General features: G+C 39.0%; 1 protein-coding gene across 13 annotated transcripts in view; it reads left to right on the forward strand.

The window, feature by feature from the left end:
• The window catches only part of MAP7 (microtubule associated protein 7), a 203,201-nt gene that overhangs the window by 100,787 nt on the left and 84,756 nt on the right, over nt 1-17,658 (forward strand). Inside the window, exon 1 of one of the 13 annotated variants that reach the window (XM_037739221.1) lies at nt 11,019-11,039. The exons of the other annotated variants lie outside the window; for them this stretch is intronic. The gene's annotated coding sequence lies outside the window, so the exon portion shown is untranslated. Of the gene's footprint in view, nt 1-11,018; nt 11,040-17,658 lie in introns of those variants that run through there. 13 annotated transcript variants of the gene reach the window in all.

A 17,658-nucleotide genomic window follows, 5' to 3' on the forward strand; every position in this document is an offset into this window, starting at 1 on the left:
AAAAAAAAAATCAAAAAATTCAGTTAAAAAATCTACATTTATGATTATTGTTAGTGGGAAATTGCTATTTTAAAACATGTGAAGAAATCTTGGAAATGTTTGGATTCTAATTTGTTTTAGTTAGTTATAACTTTTCTACTTAGAATTGTGTTGGTGAAAGGATAAAAGACTTAAACAGAAGCCAAATAGAATTTTTTTTTTTTTTTTTTTTTTTTTTGAGATGGAATTTTGCTCTTGTTACCTAGGCCGGAGTACAGTAACACAATCGTAGCTTGCTGCAGCCTCTGCCTCCAGGTTCCAACTATTCCCCTGCTTCAGCCTTCTGAGTAGCTGGGATTGCAAGCATGCACCTCCACACCTAGCTAATTGTGTATTTTTTGTAGAGATAGGTTTTCACCATGTTGGCCACCGTTGGTCTCGAACTCCTGACCTCAGGTGATCCCACTCGTAATCCCAAAGTGCTGGGATTACAGATTTGAGCCACCATGCCTGGCCTGCAAATGGAATTTTAAATACTTGCCTTTATTGAGGTTCCTTTGTTGTATTCTTTCAAGAACTGTGTTCTTCCCTCTCAGAGGCCTTATCCCAGTTGCTCATTTAAGTTCATTAGTGCCATCCTTGGCTAATGCTCGCATCCCTGTGGGCAGAGCCCCTGCATACTTCTGTCCCCCTTTAAATTAAGTTTAGCCTGAAGCTGGCTCCTTACATATTTTAAGTTTGGCTAAAGGTCTCCTGGTACATAGTAAACTGTGACTTAATTGGATGTCTAGACAGATATTAGGCAGACCTAATCTCTCAGCAATCACCAAGTATCAGCCAATCACAGCAGACAGTTGTTCAAACAATGTTCAAATAAGGCAGATGCAGGGCTATGACCAATCCGGCTGTTTCTACACTTCACTCCCATTTTCTGTGTATCAATTTCCTTTTTCTTTGCATAAATCTTCAACCATATGGTAGCACGGAGTGACTCTGAATTTCTTCTGGTTTGGGGAACTGGACGATTCTCAAATTGTTCTTTGCTCAGTTAAACTTTGTTAAATTTAAATTGTCTTAAGTTTTCTTTTTTTTTTTTCCCCACCTGAACACCGCTTTTGTGTCCCTGGTACCTAGAATATTGTATGTAGGCATGCTTTAAGTGGGGAGCAGATGCATTGATGGATGGGGGAAGGATTCTTCTAGTCATTCTAACAGTACATGAGGCTTTTTCAAAGATAATAAAATATTAATAGTTTCTTTCCTTCCCTTTCTCGGCAACTGATAGAAAGGATTGCTTTATTACTTTCTCTTCTTTTTCATTCTGGATCTTGTATCTCTCAGGCGTTGCTATAATGCCGTTTTGTAGAATGGGAGTCCTTTGTAAGAATTCATAGTCATTAACCATAGCCTTTTAAAAGGCAAGACTCATGATAGAAGTGTTGTTGTTTGTTTTTTTTTTTAATAATCATGTTGCTAAAAGGACCTTATTGCAAGTTAGTTTCATACGTAATGTTTTTCCTGCACAGACACCAGAGCATTGTTACCTGATTCCCAGGACGGACTTACTCCTTCAGAGTCTTTAAACAGCTTCTTATTTCTAACTGCTTGAGCATGCTTGATTTTTGGGAAAAGTTGGCATTTTAATATGGTATTTTAGCAGCACAGTGTCATATGAAAGTCATTGCTTAAGAAAAGTTTTAGGTGATGACTCAGAATAAACTGATACTGATACAAGAGGTTTTTTTCTTAACTTTACCAAGTACCTGACATTATTTTGGAAAGAACACCCACTTATTCAGACAATCATTGAGACTTTAAATTTTTCCTTAAGTATTACAGTTTAACATGTATTATCATAAAGTGTAAATCTTAATTCAAATAATATTAAAACTTTTTTCCTGTTTTTTTGAAAAATTTGTGATACTCTTCATTGTTCTAAAATTGCTTACAAGAACACCTAAAGGATAATGCAGTACCATAAATTAGAAATGTTTGAGAAAGAAAAAAAGATGAACCAAAAGTTCAAAGATAGAATGGAACGGGAAATAATGCGCTTCCAAAGGCAAGTCCTTTGAGTGGATCACAATCTGCCCCTAAGCTTTCAAACTGCAGTTACAAATGGGAAGCCTTGCCAGATGTTCAACTCACTTGAGAGAAAAGGAATCTGTTACTTAGAATACAATTATTCTCAATACTATCACTGTAAAGTAATTTCTATGTAATGTTCAGATGTAACCTCAGCAATATCTAAGCAAGAGACACAACAAGTTTTGGGGGGATGAGTTTCATGTTCCTTAGATTAAACCTCAGTAGAGGTTGGTATTGTTAATACCATGATACAGATAGAAAAGGATAGTCTCTTTGCATATAGAAATAGAATACATTCCAGTGGCTGCTTGTGAAGTTGTATAACTTACCCATGGACTTAGGATGTCAGCGGAGACAAATTTTATACCCAAAAATGTTTGTGGGGGAGATGTTTTTGTTTAAAATAATTTGGTCATTACCGTATAAATGCTTAAATTAAAAAAAAATTATCCTTGACTGTTCTGTGTAGAAATTATTAATAAAACATTGAAAGCAGACTGAGCATTCAATGTTACAACACTGACTTTTTCAAATATGGGTGTCTGGTATGCTAACGTTGTTGATTAGCCTTAAAAGCAGATTGTGATATTGTGAAATATGTATTTGTTCTTTGTTCTCATTTTTTTTTCTGGCATGCAAACTCCTGAAATTCTTGGAATCTCTAAAGTGATGTGTGTTTTTGTATGCGAATGAGATTCCTGGTGGCATCAGCCCCTAAGTAGTCTCAGGTTGGAGCTGGTCACAGGAAAGACTAAGGCAGGATTTTCAACCCCACTCCCACCTCCCCAACTTCTTGGTTGGAGAGAAGGGGTGAAGGTTATCACCATTAGGCTTCCATAAAAGCTCAAAAGGACTGGGTTGGGGAGCTTCCAGAAGGTTGAACATGTGGAAATTCCTGCATGGTGTTATGTCCCTTCTCCCATGCTGTGCCCTCTCCACCTCTGATGATCTGGTGTTCATCAGTATCCTTTGTAATACGCTTTATAATGAATCAGTAAGTGTGTTTCCCTGAGTTCTGTGAGCTGCACTAGCAAATTAACTGAACCATGAGGAGGGGTTGTCAGAACTCCAATTTACAACAGGTAGTATCAGAATTGAATTGAATTAGAGGATATCCAGCTGGTGTCTGCTGCAGAATTCATTGCTGGTATGAAAAAATCCCCACACATTTTGGCAACTAGAGGTCACAGTAAGTGCTGTCTGTTGATTGGGTTGTGAGAGTATAGAAGAAACTCAGTTTTTGTTATATCTTTATACACATATAACAAAATCTTGTTATACCTTTTTACAGAGACAATCTTATTCATTACACAGCTCTTAGTTTGGGATAGATTTTGGAAAATATCGATGAATGTGCCTCCTGTATGTCCTCCATGAATATGGCTTCTTGGAACTGAGCTTTTGCTGGCTACTGAGTGACAAATTCAAGATCTCACTTCTTGGCAAGTCCATGGAAAATTAATAGGTGGTTGTGAGAGGCTAAAAGTCACCTCTACCCATCTTAGTTCTTAAGTGGGATTTTTGGCTGGTTCTAGGAATCCTATTAACATAAGACAGATGAACAGGAGAAAAGGATAGAGATTTTATAAATTTTTACACGTACATAGGGAGTACAACAGAGTAAGGGTTCAAAGAAATGGCCAAAGCAGATAGCTTTTGTACTTTTTGGACAAGGAATAATAAATTTGTGAAGAAATGACGGGACAAAGGGATCTGGGCTGGGGCAGTAAATTCTAGAGGTCACTAGGAGATCTGTTGTTGGGGGGTGTAAAGCTAGTTTAAGATAAGGTTTCTTCAGTAAGTTTATTTGTACAGGTTCATTGCAGCAGCAGCTTCCAACCTCTGGCGATAAAAGTTATTTTCTGTCTCTAGTGGAGGGAAGGCATCCTCAAAGGAATTTTTATGGCTTGCCACCTTAAGAAAGGACAGATCAGAAAGGCCTTTCTGCAATTAGTTTCTCAAGTAGTTTCAGCTTGAAATAATAAATATGCCAAATTGGCACAGTGTGGGATGGATGGTCCTTAACTCCTTCATTGTCAGTTACTAGTGGAATCACATGCTCTAACCAACAGTTGAACTCGTTGCATTATATGAAAATGGAGAGATGTAACAAAGGTGTAGGCTTGAGCAGTTAGTCGGCACATCTTACCTCTACAAAGTAGAGAGTAGCAGGGTCAGACCTCTTCAAGAATAATTTTAAACTGAGACATTTGTTGAAGTTTTATGCATGGAAGGCCCAAAACTGAAGCTTCAAGTAGCATGATTAATGTAATTTTAGCCTAGAAAATTTTTTAAAAGCTTAAAGCATCCATGGAACACCAAATGCTTGGAGCTCTAACGCTTCTTTCTGACGATAATTTGATAGCAGAGCCATTGTTTAATTATTAGTTCACATGGTAGAGCCATGTTTTTTTAAAAAGGAATATTTGCCTCCCTATTCTATTATGGGCTTGTTTACAGCTTATCCAAAATTGATAACAAATTATAAGGAACAGGTTAAGGAAAACATCACTATTCTATACCACTGAAAATTGCTAAGTGATGCACCAAGAGATGGTTTCTATTGGCCTTGTCTCTGGTCACTTCCCATCAAATTCTGAATAAGCATCAATGTCTTGTGTTGAGTTCATATCATTTAGCTTGTAACAAACGCCTATCTATAGATTGAAAGGATAAATATGGGTCCGGAAAATGGCTGAAACAATAGTGTCTGGAAGATTTAAGCAAAGCAGTACAGTAGCATAGTGCAGTGGTTCTCAACTTTGGTATACATCAGATTCAAGTATGATTCTTGTTTCAAAGTGCCAATTCCCAGACCCAATCATGGAGATTCAGATTTCGTACATCTGAGTTGGGGCATAGGTATCTGCGTTTTAAATAAATACCCACGGTGTTTCTGATGAAGGAGGCTCATGAACCTCCATGCTCCGAAGCTGATTTCTCATAGGCTTTGAGAAATGTTGGTCATGCTTCAAACATTTTTGTTTTCACATACCTTAGAAAATAAATTTGTAAAACATACAATGGACTTAAAAAGTGAGGAAATTTTGACGTGATATAACATGGAATAAAGTCGAATAATACTGTAAATCAAACCATCGTAAGTCGCAGACTATCAGTATTAATTTGTGCCTTTTGACAATGATGCATTAATACAAAGGAGACAGAAGCCTTTTCACCTGCATGAAGCAAGGCCCTGCTCTCACAGTATTTCTTGTTTTGCTCTTAAGGGCACTTCTACAGGAGCAGGGCATTTTCTCGTTTCTTCAGTGACACTTCAGAGGTTTTAGCACCCCGAACAATAAACCACGTAATATTCAGGATGCGTAACAGGTGTGCCTTATGAAAGTAGAGGGGGCTGGGCTCGGTGGCTCATGCCTATAATCTAAGCACTTTAGGAGGCCAAGGCAGGCACATCACTTGAGATCAGGAGTTCAAAATCAGCCTTGCCAACATGGTGAAATCCCCCTGTACTAAAAATACAAAAATTAGCTGGGTCTGGTGGCATGTGCTTGTAGTCCCAACTACTAGGGAGGCTGAGGCAGAAAATCGCTTGAACCCAGGAGGTGGAGGTTGCAGTGAGCCAGCATTGCACCACTGCACTCCAGCCAGGGTGACAGAGCAAGACTCCATCTCAAAAAAAAAAAAAAAAAAAGTAGAAGGGGAATGTATGTGAGAAACAAGGTATAAAAGGTTTTAGGAAAGAATCTGGAAACTGATTGCTTTTTAACCCCCCACGTACACATATTAAAGTAAGGTTTTTAACTCCAAGTGTTTGTGAATTTGGATGAGGAAAATAATTTCATCTTTTTTTTCCACTAACCTCACCTAGAAATTGAGCATTTCCTTTAATTACAAATGTAAGCAACAAACCTAAAGTAGTGTGAGCATCAACGGAAGTCAGATGTTTTCTTATCAGAGTTGTTTCAGATACCTCAAGAGGTGGTTTGAACTGATCACTACTTTGAAATCATGACAGTTATTAGACATGCCCCTAGATTTTATTATTTACTGGGTTAATAAAAGAACACATATATTTCTACAGTATACATATTTTAATGTATTAAAATATGGATTGTTTTAACCATATTTAAGCATAACCATATTTAAACTATAGTTATCCTGAATATGGTTATATTTTCTTGTTAATGCTGTTTTGATTTATGCATTTAAAAGTGTTATCCTGAGAAGGGATTCAGCCTGACTTTACCAGGTGCCAGAGGAGTCCAAAGCACAAAAACTTTTAAAATCCTTTTCATGGAAAGCCTTTCGGTACCCTTAGGAGCACACATATCTCAGTTTGAAGGCAGCTGGTCTAGGGGGAGGCTGAAGCCCATCAGCATCTCTTAAACCATTGGTTCAGGAAACCCAGAACCTTGGTGTTTTGCCAACCAGTGAAGAATGTGAAAAATCACTTTAGCATGTGGGAGATGATTCTAGTTGAAATTCTGTGAGTCAGTGCTTCTAAACTTGGGATGTACATCAGAATCCTTTAGGGAGCCATTTAGAAATACACAGCTGAGAGTAGTGCCTCAAGATTGCAGCTCAGCTGGTCTGGGTGAGACTTGGACTGCACGGTGTTAAAAGCCCACAGGTGATTTTCATACAAACCCTCAAATAAGGACCACTATTTTAAACAGAAGAGCTTTGAAACTTTGTTTTATAAGAACTATTTTAAGTATCACTTTTTTTTTTTTAGACAGTTTTACTCTGTCGCCCAGGCGGGAGTGCAGTGGGGCGATCTCAGCTCACTGCAACCTCTGCCTCCCAAGATCAAGTGATTCTCCTGTCTCAGCCTCTACAGTGGCCGGGATTACAGGCATGCACCACCATGTTAGGCTAATTTTTTGTGTTTTTAGTAGTGATGGGCTTTCACCGTGTTGGCCAGGCTGGTCTTAAACTTCTGACCTCAAGTCATCCACCTGCTTCATCCTCCCAAAGTGCTGGGATTACAGGCATGAGCCACCATGCCCAGCCATCAGTATCACTTTTTAAAAGTTTCATGTTTGATCCAAAAATTCATGGCAGGAAATTGGGAAGATTTACTTTGTAGTTTGAAATTAGTTTGTTGTTGTTCTTGTTTTGAGACAGGGTCTTGTTCTGTCGCTCAGGCTGGCGTGCAGTGGCATGATCACAGCTCACTTGCAGCCTCTACCTCTACCAGCGTCAAGCAATCTTCCCACCTCAGCCTCCCAAGTAACTGAGACAGCAGGCTTGCACCATCGTGCCTAGCTAATTTTATTTTATTTTTTGTAGAGAAAGGGTCTCCCTATGTTATCCAGTCTGATGTAAAACTCCTGGGTTCAAGAAATCCTCCCACCTTAGCATTCCAAAGTCCTGGGATTACAGGTTGGAGCCACCACACCCCGACCTGTAGTCTGGAATTTGTAACTACTCAAAGCATCTTCTGTCATCGGGTGCTGGGGGAGAGGGATTCTTGACCATCTCTAGGGGCCGCGAAACTCTGAAGTTTCATGCCCTGATCTTCAGCTTAAGGGGCTAATAGCAGAGTTCCTAGATTTGCAAAGGTATGCATGATCAAAACAGGGGAAGGAAGAATAGCAAAATTTAATGGCAAAATGAATAAAAAGATAAAATCATTAGACATACTAAGGAAACAGTTACTAAAACAACATTAATTTTATGAGCGAAGTAGTGAACTGTAGCTCTAATTATTTGATTTCATGAACATTTTCTGCTCTATGTTACTATTTCCTGAACTTCTTTTTTGCAATATAAACACAGCACCATAGGTAAATGGGGTTGCATATAAGTGGTTTTGATGGTATATATTAGGAGAAAATGATAAAATATTAAAATATACTGCCTCTTAATACAAAAACAAAATTATCTTTAAAATAAGTCTTTAAGCTTATGTTATGCTGGTGGGTATAGGTCTGCCAGAAATGAAATTAGCATGTGTTGAAGAGATCTCTGTAAAATCCCATGTTTATTACAGCACTATTCACAACAGCCAAGATATAGAATCAACCTGTGTTCATCAACGGATGAATGAATAAAGAAAATGTCATGTGTATACACACACACACACACACACACACATACACACATGCGCACACACACACACACCCCCAATGGATTAGTATTTAGCTTTAAAAAATAAGAAAATTCTGCTGGGCGCGGTGGCTCATGCCTGTAATCCCAGCACTTTGGAAGGCCAAGGCAGGTAAGATCACGAGGTCAAGAGATCAAGACCATCCTAGCCAGCATGGTGAAACCCCGTCTCAACTAAAAATACAAAAATTAGCTGGTGTGGTGGTGTGTGCCTGTAGTCCCAGCTCTCGGGAGGCTAAGGCAGGAGAATTGCTTGAATATAGGATGCAGAGATTGCAGTGAGCTGAAGTCGTGCCACTGCACTCCAGCCTGATGACGGAGCAAGACTCTGTCTCCAAAAAAAGAAAAAAATACTGTCATTTGGGACAACATGGATGAACCTGGAGGACATTATATTAAGTGAAATATGCCAGGCACAGAGAGGTGCCGCATGATCTCACTGTTAAGTGGAGTAAAAAAAGCTGAACTCTTAAGTAGGGAGTAGGATAGAGATTACCAAGAGACTGGGGAGAGAGGAAGTTAGGGGAGGGTTTTTTTTTTTTTTTGTGAAGACTTTAAAAATAATTTTATACTAATACTAGGCTGTTTGGCATTTGAGAGTGTTGTGTCCTTGGACTTCTCTGCTCATTGTCATAATTCTTAGATCTTAATTATTATTAAAGTTTTATTTTCATCTTCTAAAACTACAAAGCAGTAAACATGTAATATACAAAATGTATAGTTTCCCCCTTGCAACAAATGAGAAAAAATTCTTATTTTAACAAAAAGCATTTTTAAGTGAGTAAAGATGCAATTTTTCATTTACAAAGAAGTTAATAGGTTTTGTAGTTGAGTTGATAAAAAGCTGATATGTATCCTCTTCTTTTTCCCTATGACTGATGGCATAAGTTCTGCTTTTGTTTATGATGCCCTCTCCTTGGCAAGGGGTGCCCCCCACTCACATGCCTATTCACTGTTTAGGGTCAGCCCAGATGTCCCTTATTCCAGGAAACCTCCCTTACCTGTCTCTGTGCTGCTATGGAGATCTCTATCATGGTACTTACTAGATTATATTTTAATTATGTATTTCTATGTCTATCTGCTTTTGAAGACTTTAACCTCAGTACGATTATCTTTGTATTATTAATGCCTGGAACAGTGACTGCTCATTAAATATTGTGCTGAGTCATATTCATAGTCACCCGGCACACACCTCCCACCCATTTGTCATTGTACTTGTCTGTGATCATGCTACAGAATTCTGTTGTGGGTGAACTCAGACAGGGCTGGTGCTTTGACCTTCAAGCTCCTGCTCTAGCCATCCGAACTAACTTGCCCAGCTTGGCCAGCAGCTCATTGTAGTAAATTGAGTTCAAATGGAACCCAGCACAATTAAACTAGCCATCAGCCCAAGTCTACCCTTCAAAGAAGGAGCGAGACCAGGCATGAAGCGAGCCACTGAGCCAGCCACTCCCTGTATCAGTCTGTACTTCAGCTTCTTGCTCTCTTTTCACTGCATTTTTATTGCTGTCTCACCACGGTTTCCTTTCTTCCAGGCCTTTACTCTTAAAGGAAAAAAAAAGCTGCTTAGGTTTGCTTAATTGTTGACGTAATACTGGCTTAATTCTGAACTAGAAGAGCTCAAACTCTTTATGACAGCCCAGTGAATAAAATTATTAAGTGGGAAGCAAAATGTAGAGGGTCAGAAAGTGACTGCATTTTGGTTTGTAAGATAAAAAAAGGGGTAAGGGTGGCTGGCTCGTGTGACTGTAATTCCTAGAATATAGGAGCAGTGTGGCCTTGTTCACCTAAGTGCATCCTAGAGATTTTATACATTATGCACACATTTTTCAGGTGTTGTCTTAGAACGTTTATGCTGCTAATAACAAAAACTTGAGACTAGATAATATAAAATAACTTTATTTTCTTGAGCCCGATCAAGATGCTGGCCTGCAGTGTCTGGTGAGAGCCTTCTTATTGCGTCCTCACATAGTAAAAGGCGCAAAAAGGACAAGAGGGCCCCATAATGTGTCCTCATGTGCAGAAAAGATGGGCAAAAAAGGAGCCTAGTTAGCACCCTCGTGCCCTTTTATAAGGGTACTAATTCGAGCCTTATGACTTAATCACCTGAGGGCCCCACCTCTTAGCACTATGGAATTGGGTCATAGGTCCCATCATGCTAATTTTGGCAGATACATACATTCAAACCATAGCAGATAGTAACCTATCAGTAGTGCAGTTGAACATAAAATTAAGATCTCACTTCAATGAAACACAAATCAGTAAGATTTAAAACAGTTGTACATTGTACTTTCTGAACACCTATATTCTGTAGCCTGAATTTTGGCAGAGAAAGCTGTTGAAACATTTATCTTTTATCTACTATTAAATTACCATGATAATTGTTTATTGTTCTCTCTTCACTTTATACCTTTTAATTAAGCTGGGAGCTGGGGAGAAGGGAGGCGAGAAAGAAAAAAGAAGAAAAATACAGTTTTCGTAGCAAGTGGATTTTGTATCATTTTCCCAAAGGTCTTGCTTCTAGAAATTCTGTAGTCTTGGAGACCTGTCAGTTTTTCTTTATGACTAACTGTGACTTTATTGTGTCTTCATCAATATTATGAAATAGTAAAACTCGTCGTGACTGTGTGCATGCTTGCCCATGCATGGCTGAACTTTTACAAAGCAGTGAGGGAAGCTCTCCTAGGGTCAGAACAGGTCATCGTGGGCACAGCCCCTCTTGTTGCTTTCTCTCATCAGAAAAAAAACAAATGAAAGGAAAAAAAAATGCACCTGCACTCAGGCTCCTGAACCCCATCTCAGTCTTCTCCAGATAGCCCAGCAGTGAGTTTGTCTAATCCCTTTCTCAGGAATGAGCGTGATGAATGAAAACCAAGCAAATTTTGGAGTCAAACCAGGTTAGATTCAGACCCTTTCTGACCACTTCTAATTTCTGCCTCTGTGTTTTCAGTGTTAAATGTGGATGCTAATTGCCTGCCTTGCTAGGTGTCTATAGGAATTAGATGTGATTATATAAAGCTTCTAGCACAATGCCTATTATAATAAATGGTTTTCACAGTTGCTGCTTCTGCTGTTACTGTTAACAGTAGTTTTGTCTTATTTTCCTTGGAAAGCTGGAGCTGTCTGTGTTTCTTCTATTTTATAGTTTCCGTTGAAGATTTTTAGTGGCGTTTTGGTGTTGTAGAATTATTTCTTTTATTAGCTTTGGCTCAGGCAACTTTTCTTAGAGAGGTAATCTGTAGACCTTCCTAGGCAAGTTGAATAAGTATTTGGAATTAGCACCTACATACATGGACACTTCTAATTAGAATACGAAGCATGTATTTAGGTAATCATAAAGGTTTGCAATAATCTAAAACCAATTATAAAGATGTATAACTAACATTTTTGAACATTGAGTAGTATTAGAATAGTTTTTCTAGCTTTTAAAATCAGCCTAAACTTTTTGGTAAAGTTGAGTTTTGTAAAATGGGTGAAGATTTTTTTTTCCTAATGAAATGAGAATTGGCAAACTTTTAAAGCTGGTTTACAATAATTTACAGATGAATAGAAACTAAAATGTATTATCAGCTGATGTTTCATTGTAGGATCCTATGAAATTACTGTGAATTCTGTCTGTATCCCTAAAAATTTAGATGAAATTGTCATTCTTATAGGTAATCTTAGCTAAGTGACCTCAGGTTGATGTAAGTCAGATCAATATTGGTATTTTTATAACCCCAGATGGTTCTTGTATTGATCATTGCAAGTAGCAGGGAGCTTTGGGGAGCTGCTGGTGAGATGGTGTTAGCTCTACCCTAGGGAAAGAATTATGCAACACAGTGATAAGTCAGCTAACTAAATTCATAGCAACAAATCTATTTGGCTTCTAGGCATCTCTTTGAAGTGGGCCAAGGGCTTGGGGATGGAGGTAGGAAACCTGCATTGGTTCCTGCCGTGGCTTCTGCCAACTCTGATGGGAGAGCCTCTTGGGCTAGCTGAGATAGAATTGCTTCTCCGGCACCTTCGCTGGATAAGAAATACAGAAGTGAAGCTAAAGGGTGGAAGAATACTTCCTGGCCACCTTCATGCCTGCTTCAAAGCCAGGGTCAGGGGGCTATTCCACCGGGGAGTGCTGAGAAAGGCAGAAAGCTGAAGCTGCTCCTTCCTCTGTTAGAAGAGGCAATGAAAAACTGGTGAAGGTGGCCGATGACGCCCACAGGGGGCGGACAGCACCGACTCCTGCTTTGTGGACTCTGCACAGATGCTATATTAGAACTCAAACTGCTAGCAACTTTCACATTTGTACCATTTTTAATGTGGTCACATTAATTTGACCATTCTGCTAGACAGTGTTCATGTATTACTTTAACGTGATTTTTCTTATGATCAAAATCTTCTAGAATCAATTTGGTGAGCTATAGATAGAGAAGGTAAATTTTCCTTGCATGAAATACAATTCTCAGTAATAATACTGGTATTAGCTATTCTTTGAATCTTTCCTGTTCGTCAGAAATGGCTTTGAGGTTTAATAAATGCTTGTCTACAGTGATTTCATATGATTTAAAAAACTCTTCTTTTAGGATGGGTGTGGTAGCTCACACAGTGCTTTGGTGGGTGGGTGGCATGAAGCCAGGAGTTCAAGACCAATGCTGGTTTCCTGCCTCCATCCCCAAGCCCTTGGCAACAAAGTGAGACTCTGTCTCTATAAAAAATAAAAATATCAGCTGGACGTTGTGGCATGCACTTATAGTCCCAGCTGCTAGGGAGCCTGAGGCAGGAGGATCACTTGAGCTCAGGAGTTTGAAGCTGCAGTGAGGTAGGATCACATCATTGCACTCCAGCCTGGATAACAGAGTGAGACCCTGTCTTTAAAAAAAAAAAAATCATTTTTTAGAAATATTTTAAAAATGAAATTTTTTTCAGGTATGAGTAGTTAACCTTATTTTTGCTAACAAATATTTGTTACAAAGTCAAGTTTAGCCTGCCAGAAAATCTTACCTAAAGGAAATTGAATAATTTATCCAAAAGTACTAATTGAGGAACACAGGTGAGATTTCTAAGATATTTTTAAAAATCTAAATGGTTAGCTACACATATTAAATGAACTTCCTTTTCCAACTAGCTCTAAAATATGATTACCTATGACCCTTTCCTTATACCTACTTGCCATACTCTTATAATGTTTGTTTTTTTAAATAATAATTCTTAATAGTAAATGGGTTATGTTCCAAAAGTTCATATATGAATTAGCTGTTTGAAAGCTGGGACACATTTGCACATTATAGAAATATTGCGTGTGTAACTGATAACTCACAAAAGCCTATTTAACCTATTGGATAGTAATGTTATTATAGAATCCCTATGAAAACATATGTATAGTTATTCACTCAATTTGTATTAAACATCTATTCTACTTTAATGGTGTAGCGATCTACCTTCAAATTGCTCAGATTCTGCTGTTTCTAAAGGAGGTTTTCTCGCTTCCTCAAATTCCTCTCCCTGCCATGTCCTCACCCAACTATAATTTTCTCCTTCCTTAGTCTACTTGGAAATCAAACTCAGTATCAAAACCTCTCCTTACCTTACTATTTACAGAAAGCATATATCCTTTTGAAATTTTTCTAAGGTTTTACACTTCTGTAAAATAAAGGACATAGGATAACAAAAAAATGTGTCATGAAGTTTGGGGCATAGCCATCATTTGTAAATTAAAAAGAAAACATATTGCCATGTTACTTCCTTAGAATACTGCTAATGCATCTAGGAAAAGTGGCAGTTTGAGGGGGCACTCGAAGACTGAAATGAGATCTATTCACATTTGGTTAGAGAGCTCAGAAAGTTCTTTAGACATTTTCCTTTCTGTTAATGATTCCCCTACAATTCTGAGAGCAGGACTTATCTAGGAACAGGTGTTTGGATAGAGAAAAGAGTGGGGAGATAGGCCAGGCCTGTGACAAGCGTTTGCCCCCTGGATTGCCAGAAGAGTAGCTCAGTTCCACCCAACTTCGCTTAGTAATTGTTGGCTTCTTTTTTTCTTCTTCTAGAAGAGAGTATCTATATGGTTTACCCATTCAGTTTCTCTCACCCTCCTTCTGGCTTCTCCTACCACTGTAGGCACCAACCACCAAGTGGATGTTGTAAAGTACAAAATGGTCACATAAAATGCATTCTAAAAGTATTTAGAAAAAAAGAGGCCGGGCGCGGTGGCTCAAGCCTGCAATCCCAGCACTTTGGGAGGCCGAGGCGGGTGGATCACGAGGTCAAGAGATCGAGACCATCCTGGTCAACATGGTGAAACCCCGTCTCTACTAAAAATACAAAACATTAGCTGGGCACGGTGGCGCGTGCCTGTAATCCCAGCTACTCAGGAGGCTGAGGCAGGAGAATTGCCTGAACCTAGGAGGCGGAGGTTGCGGTGAGCCGAGATCGCGCCATTGCACTCCAGCCTGGGTAACAAGAGCAAAAAGCTCCATTTCAAAAAAAAAAAAAAGAAAAAAGAAAAAAAGAGCCCATTTGTCAGCTTAGCGTTAGCTGAGCTCTTCATGACCCCCGTAGGGCCTGTAGCTTAGGCAGATTTAGAATTTGTAATTGGATTCTCTTGTTTGAAATGGATGTGGCATACTTTACTTCCTGGAGAGAAAGTGTGTAAGTTGCAGTTTGTGGACTCTTCAGCTATTAGTGCTCCTTTATGGGCTGCTCAGTCAGCCTTTCCTTCTGACCTGCTACTGTTTGCCAGGTTGTGGTGCCTGCCACAGAGCACACTTTGTGCCTTTGAGAGTCAGCAGAACTTGTAAAGCCATTCTTTTGTTTTGGTGCTTTTCAGATTGGGATCCTTTCCATTTGTTTGTTTTGTTTTTGTTTTCTTACTACATTTAGATATTCAGTAGGTTCCAAAATTTGAGATCCCTTATTTGGAAACATATTGATGTGGCAAAATTAGAGATTGAACAGCTCAAAAAAAAAAAAAATTCCATGTCTAGTAGAAAGATGATTTAAAAAGAAACATGTTTTTAATCTCCATTTTTCTTTCCCACATGAGGCTGGAGGAATGCTTCATGATTTCAATCCCTTTTTCCTGGCCTGATATTGAGTCTCTGCTTGTTACTCTAAGCATACCAAAGACCTTGCTTGGTCCTGTTTCTTTGTTCTCCAGGATGATAGTCTTAATTATTTAATAGATTCAATTATATTTTCAGACCATAGATTACCTGTGAAAGTCACTAGCAGTTTGAGGGTTTTTTGTTTTTTTTGTTTTGTTTTGTTTTTTAAGACAGAATCTCACTCTGTTGCCCAGGCCGGAGTGCAGTGGCATGATCTCAGCTCACTGCAACTTCCGCCTCCTGGGTTCAAGTGGTTCTCCTGCCTCAGCCTCCCTAGTAGCAAGGACTACAGGTGCCCACCACCACCCTTTTCTAATTTTTGTATTTCTTAATAGAGACAGGCTTTCACCATGTTGGCCAAACTGGTCTTGAACTCCTGAGCTCAAGTGATCCACCCACTTTGGCATCCCAAAGTGCTGGGGTTACAGGCATGAGCCACATCCGGCCAGTTTGAGTTCTGATATAGCATCTGTGCAGAGTTCACAACGTGGGAGTCAGTGTTGTCTGTCCCTGCAGACATCATCAGCCGCCTTCAGTTTTTGATTGCCTCATGCATCAGAGAAGGAGCAACTTCAGCTTTCAGCTCTTCTCAGATACTCCCTGGCATAACAGCTTCCTGATTCTGGCTCTGAAGTGGGCATGAAGTTGGCCAGGAAGTGTTCTTCCACCCTTTTGCTCCACTACTTTATTGCCTATCCAGAGAAGGTACTAGAGAAGGAATTCAATTTCAGCAGCTCATGATGCTTTCCCATCAGAGCTGGCAGAAGCCAGGGCCTGGAACCCACAAAGCTTAGGCTTGCAAAACTAAGAGGGGTAGAAATGGTAAATGTATCCAACTGGAACAAATGTTGCTTTTAAGCCTCTGATTCAATCCTAATATTGTGACTCCTGAAGGTTCCATTCCTGCTTTTGTTCACTGCTATGCTGTGTACCAGCAAGCAGAGCCTCCTTGGAGTTTTCCTTGTAGTTATTTCCTTTAAACTGGCTGCCTTTTCCAGTTTAATTCAGACTGGAAGAAGCAGAGAGGACTCAAGTGCAAAACAGTAAGATACCACCTCTGGGAGCAAGGGGTCAGGAGTAGATGCTGACAGAAGGTAAATAATACTCAATCAGGACTGTGGTCTCACACATCAATGAAGATTTAATAGAGCACTTACCAGAAGATAAATCTAGAATATCTAATTCCTGTAGCCACATATTGAAAATGGTGAAATTAGTTGCAATTAAGGAAGAGCTTGGAAAGTAGACTAAAACAGATTACTAAATGAGAAAAGAAAGGGGCAGAAGAGTAAATTGTTCTGAATAAATGGAAAGCAAATTTATATATTTATACATAGAATTTTTTTCATAAAGGAAGAAGGGAAATACGTTTACCTTTCATTTTATAGCTTTTTGTACTTTTTTGAATTCCCTAACCACATAATAGACATTTCTTTCTTAAAGCCAGGCACAGTGACTCACTTTTAATCCTAGCCACTGAGGAGGCTGAGGTGGGAGGGTTGCTTGAAGCCAGAAGTTTGAGACCAGCCTGAGCAACATAGTGAGACCCTATCTCTTAAATAAAAAAACAACAATTCCTTTCTAAGATAAAAAGAATAAATGGGGCTATCTGGGTCATAGAATTATGGACCTTTTAGATGTTATCTTCATATTCTTTCTATAGTATAGAAAAGCTTATAAATAAAAGTAAAATTAGGCTAAATCAATTGATACATTTACTTTTTTTTAATAAGCAAGTGTGCAATTAATACTGATCTAGTATTAAAGGTTTATTTGTAGAATAGTTGATAGAGAAGGTAATTTAAACCTTCTGTAGCCAAACTGTGAGTTGCACTTCATATAGTACCTTAGAATACTAAGTATTTGAGAAAAATTGTGGCTCAGGAATTATTAGTAGCTATTTGAGATTACTGGATTTAATTGGGGAACGCTTCACATTCTTTTTAGAATTCCACTGGCTTCTAAGGTGTTTGAATTCCTGTGCAACTAATTTCTATTACAAATGTTATTAAAACTTGATATAGCATCTTTCACTCATTTTTTTCTCCTAACATTTCTCCTGCTATTTTCAAATCTAAAGCTACTCTGCTTTAATATAATGAACCAGGACCTGTTTCACTTTCTGACTTTTGGAACAGGTTAGATTACATAGGATTCATGATGGACCAAATAAAAGAGATGCTAAATAAGAAATAAGACATTTGCAGGTTGGGTGCAGTGGCTCACGCCTGTAATCCCAGCACTTTGGGAGGCCGAGGTGGATGGATCACGAGGCCAGCAGTTCAAGACCAGCCTGGCCAACATGCTGAAACCCCATCTCTACTAAAAATACAAAAATTAACTAGGCATGGTGGTGGGTGCCTGTACTCCCAGCTACTCAGAAGGCTAAGGCAGAGAATTGCTTGAACCCGGGAGGTGGAGGTTGCAGTGAGCC

This window comes from Cebus imitator, unplaced genomic scaffold (assembly GCF_001604975.1).
Source record: "Cebus imitator isolate Cc_AM_T3 unplaced genomic scaffold, Cebus_imitator-1.0 Scaffold65, whole genome shotgun sequence".
Taxonomy (NCBI): Eukaryota; Metazoa; Chordata; class Mammalia; order Primates; family Cebidae; genus Cebus; species Cebus imitator.